The sequence below is a fragment of the Tenebrio molitor genome, chromosome 5 (genome assembly GCF_963966145.1).
Source record: "Tenebrio molitor chromosome 5, icTenMoli1.1, whole genome shotgun sequence".
NCBI lineage: Eukaryota > Metazoa > Arthropoda > Insecta > Coleoptera > Tenebrionidae > Tenebrio > Tenebrio molitor.
In genome coordinates this window covers 18948304-18953364 of record NC_091050.1, presented here as the reverse complement: position 1 = coordinate 18953364, position 5061 = coordinate 18948304, and the positions used below count along the sequence as shown (strand labels likewise).

General features: G+C 36.0%; 1 long non-coding RNA gene across 1 annotated transcript; it reads right to left on the bottom strand.

Moving 5' to 3' along the window:
• Window positions 1-2759: 2759 nt before the first annotated feature.
• On the bottom strand, window positions 2760-3968 carry LOC138130499 (uncharacterized). The gene is made up of 2 exons (XR_011159599.1): window positions 3357-3968; window positions 2760-3254 (listed from the first exon to the last, which is right to left on the bottom strand). It is a non-coding gene; the product is annotated as an uncharacterized lncRNA (long non-coding RNA).
• Between the last annotated feature and the right edge of the window lie 1093 nt (window positions 3969-5061).

Here is a 5061-nt window from a genome sequence, read left to right as displayed (position 1 = left end):
CGGTTTGGGGGGATTTTAATATAATTTGGACGCAACGCCGCTAGAGCTCTACTTGTGTACACCACAAGTCTCCAGCCACGCTCCTATTGCATAAAATCGCAGACTAAAAAGCAACTGATTTTGAGGCGATAGACAGTCATTTCTGAAATAAAAATTTTGCTGGTATTTTAACCCCTGAAATTGATGCAGACTACTCCACAACATTCATCGGTTAGTTTGATAGGAAATAGCTCCTATTTCTTCTAACAATCTTTCTACTGTTCACGAAGACAAACGAAAGCGACTAAAAAAATCTTTTTGGTCCCATTCTTCGAAGTGATTGGGCCTAAAGCGTATAGTTTTTAGCCTTCGTGGCTCTTCATTACTACTATAAGCATTAACGTCATAAACATCATCAATCATTATTCTTTGCTCATAGTTTTACTATTTTAATAATAAATTTTCAATAAATCGGCAATGTCACTTTTGATGTTAATCATTAAATTCCGATTAATTCACAGAACATCGTATGATTAAGTTAATCAAGAATTAACATGAACTTTTTTGTTAATCATAGGTTGAAAAACGGTAACATTGTGTTAATTACAAATTAAACCTTAATCAAAAATTAATCATCGATTGAAAAACCGGCCCTTAAGTGGATAAAATGCGACTAAAACACAAATGCAATATAACGTTTTATCCACAATTACAGCGATTTAAAATCAGAATCGCCAAAATTTCATCTCATGTCATCAAAAAATGATTTGACATTACACTCTGACAGCGGATGTCACCTCAAAAATCATTGAAATTAACTAAAAAACATGGGAGGTGTTGAATAGTCGCTATTTATTTTTGATTGTTTATCGACTCTATTTGTACAAAACGCTGTGCAAGTTGGTGAAAATGGAAGAAAGTGATCCTGCTCCTGAGACAATTCTTGAGGAAGCTGAAGAAGCAACTCGCCAGTTATTGCCTGCGAAGTCCAGGGAACATTATGAAAAAGTTATTGCCAGTTATTGCTTCGTTTTTGAATCGGGCGAACGCAGAAGCTTATACCGGCCATTGTATGAGGCACACTTCAACAACTTTACTGGCCAATGGAGGTGCTAATCTTACAACAATTAAACGACATGGTGGATGGAGGAGCTCCGCCATAGCAGAAACTTATATCGAAGATTCTGTATCTAATAAGCTTGATGTCTCAAGGAAAATCCAAGGTTCTCCTGGTACTAGTCGTTCCTTACTAGAGACGTCCATTGTTCCTACAACTACTATTCGTTCTGGAACCGATAACAACTACAAGCTTCTTATTAATGGAAACGAAGTGAAATATGATAAAACAAAAAACGAAATGTCTATTAATGTAAATGTTAATGTCAATATTAATAATAAATAGAATGCGATTGATTTAAGATTGTATTTTTTTATTATTCCACTAGTGGAATAAAGTGATTTCATTATTCCACTAGTAGATAAAGTGTTACTTTATACGGTTCATAAGTGTGGATAAAACTTCAATTATAAGGTAATTGTGAATAAAATAAATTTAATTTGAAAAAGTAACAAAAAGAATAAAAATCAGATTTTTTTTAAACTTTGAAAAATCAAGATTCCCATTTTTATGGAACTTTTTAATGATAGATAATATCTTGTGTGTCCTCCTCTGGCCCTAATCACCTTATTTAACCGTCTTGGCATTGAATTGTTTAAATTTGAAAGATTAATCTGCGGGATTTGTTCAAATTTTTCTTCAAGGGTCAATCGTAGACCTTGAAGATTTTCTGGTAGGACAGGACGTTGTTGAAGTTGATCCCAAAGATGCTCAATGGGATTAAGATCGGGACTGCATGCTGGCCAATTAAATCTTCTGATCCCAATCTCATCCAGATAATTATTTGCCACATGTGGTCTGGCATTGTCGTGCATTAACACAAATCCATCACCAATAAAATGAGAAAATGGGACAACAGCTTCTTGGAGAATGTTCTGTACATATCTGTGTGCGTTCACAGCTCCATTTTCCACAAATATTAAAGCGGTATGAGCATTTGTCGAAATGCCTGCCCACACCATAACTGACCCTCCATTAAAAGATACTCTTTCCGAGATGGTACAGTCTGCATATCGTTCATTTCGTCTTCTCCACACCCTCTCTCTACCATTAGGTGATCTTAGACAAAAGCGCGACTCATCGGTAAAGAGACCATTACTCCATTGTTCAAGATTCCAATTTTGATGTGTTTGAGCAAATTCAAGACGCGCTCTTCGATGTCTAGGTAGCAATCGTGGACCTATGGTTGGTCTCCGCGATGTCAAACCATTTGCCACAAGTCGCCTCCTGATGGTCCTCTCCCTTACTTCAACCCCACGAACCATTTGCAAGTCGTGTTTCATTTTTACTGCTGTTGATGTGCGGTCTCTTAGAGTGTTTTAACACAATAAACCGGTCATCAACTGGAGTTGTAGCTTTTTTTCTTCCAGATCCTGCTCGTCTCGTGTAAATATGTACCGGTTTCCAGAAACCGTCTCCAGACATCTTGAATGGTAGTGCGGGTACCTATTCCCAGCTACCTGACACATAACGCTAACTACGTCCATCTTCAATCAACGCAACGTCCGCAACGTCAAACTTACTTCCAAAACATTTGACATAAGCCTATTTGATTTTTAGTTTCAACAATTGTCAACAAATGAAGTGTAAAAAATTGCTGAAAAATTTGCAGTGAGAACATTCTAATGTTGAAGGAGAATCTTGGCGATTGAAATAAAAAACAAAGGGTGTTAGAGTATATTTAACATCTTAAAACATTGATAACAAAAAATAATATGGTTAACCCCCTTATTGGCCCATCAGATTCTACGATTTTACCACACTTTAAAAAAAGTTCAGGGTGGCCGGTTTTTTTTTTTGCCGGTCAGTGTATATCAAGGCTGCGAAATCGTACTTTGACGAACCGAGAGAAAAATTGTCGCCGAGGTAGCTTGCGGCCGAGGCAAGACGATCTCGAGGACGTCAAAGGACTTCGCAGCCTGAACAACTGAGCAACTGAAAATTTGTAATTATAAAATGAACACGTAAAATTTCCTTCACTGTCAATAAAAATAAAGTTGGCATACATGTCGCCATGTTGCTATAGAAACGACATAAACAAAACAATTCGTTTTGAAAAAGATTGTAGAAATATCGGAAGAAAATTATGATGTTTCAGTTCCGTGTACTCATCCAGAGTTAAAAAACATTATAAATTGTCCAGTGGCTAATTTGATACCTGGAAATCTAAACGGTAGTATTAAAAATGTTACAGTGACTTTGAGACTGGTGTAACAAGAAGAATGTGAAAACCGTGTCGGATAATGTTGTACTGGCTTACCTATTTATTGGAATTTATTTATTGTAAGTTTCAAGTTCCTTTTTAGGTTATTTTAATCGTGGCAATATCAGGGTCCGTGCGAAGAGACAAATTAACCAAAATGTCTGTTGATGACTGTGGTATCGGTGCCTGCAGTTATCTGTAGGATAAAAAGGTGACCTGCGTCCTCTCGCGGAGAAACAGGGAGTAGAAATTCACCGGTGAACTCTGGCACGATCCACTCCGTTGTGTTATGTGTAAAATGTAAAAGTTAGTAAAGTCTCCAAGTAATGTGTAAAGCTCGGAACTTTAGGTAATCACCTTTTTTCTTCTTTGTAGGCACTTAGGCAGATTAAAAAGACATTCAAATAAATCCGTTTTATAAGATTCTCTATTGTTTAACACTAATTTTTAAAATCCTATTACGCCTATTTTGCTATTTAAAATTTTTATTGCCTAAAAGACGCCTAATGGAGCCTAATGCGCTGTTTTAGCACCTATTTTAATTTAAAAAATTGTTAGCATATTTTATGATATTTCGGAACATGTCTGTGTTTCTGCGCAAGTCCTTCACAAATACTAATATAACCTCAAAAACTAGGAACGGTTAACGGTAACTGTAGGTGCTGCACGTGTCTGTTCTAAATTAATGTATCTTTCTAATTGATTTATAGGTGCCTTTTTCTAACGTCATTAGACGTTGAACGTTCTTTTTCGGCATATAAAATGGTACAATCCGACAGACGACACAGCCTTACACCGGAAAAATTAGAAAAAATTGTCATTGTTCACTTTAACTACTTCTGGAATTTTCGCATTTTTTCTGGCTAAACAGCTTCAGAGCGTCCTCCTACATCGTTAACCACCACTCAAACCTTGTGCAAATGAATTTTCCTTACCCTTTAGTTATACTAAGACAATGGTGCGACATTGGCGCGACCTTGAAACACAACAAGAAAGAAAAAAAGGCATTTGCAAGAGGTTTAAATGGTGGGAAACAATCTAGGAGGACGCCCTGAGGCTGTCTAGCCAGAAAAAACGCGCAAATTCCAGAAGTAGTTAAAGTGAACAATTACCGAAAAAATTATGTTAGTTTATTGCAACATTAAATATGATGATTAAGTTATAATTTTTTGCTTTAATTTCCATTTACATTTTACACTAGCAATTATGCCCATTTAACTCACAATGTTTGTGTTTATTTCTACGAGGATTTGTTTTTGTACCTAATTGTTTATAGGATATTACAATTTATTTTTTATTACTGCAATATCTTGTGCAAAATAAAACATATCTCCATAAATTACTATTAAGGCTACATTGTTTTTATAACATACGAGCTCACATTGTTTTACTTTTTAAAACCTATTAAAAACCTATTTTGTGTTTTTTGAGAACCTAAGAACCTGCCTATTTTAACAATTTTTAGTGCCTAAAGTTCCGAGCTTTAGTAATGTGTATGTTTCAATGAAGAACCCAAAAACACCACAATGACAATCAGGATATGTTATGTAATAACCCAGATATCGCCAGTCTTCCGCCAAAATTTAAATATTTGAACATTCAAACTAAACCCGCGACATTTAACAAAGCGGCCATTTCGTGATCGTCATCGAAGCATTAGGACCCCTACGTTGTGTGTTTTGAACAAAATGGCGGCAGACTAGCTCGGGATGCAAATGGCGGACCTGCAGGGTGGACAAATTTCGAAATAAAAATGCATAAA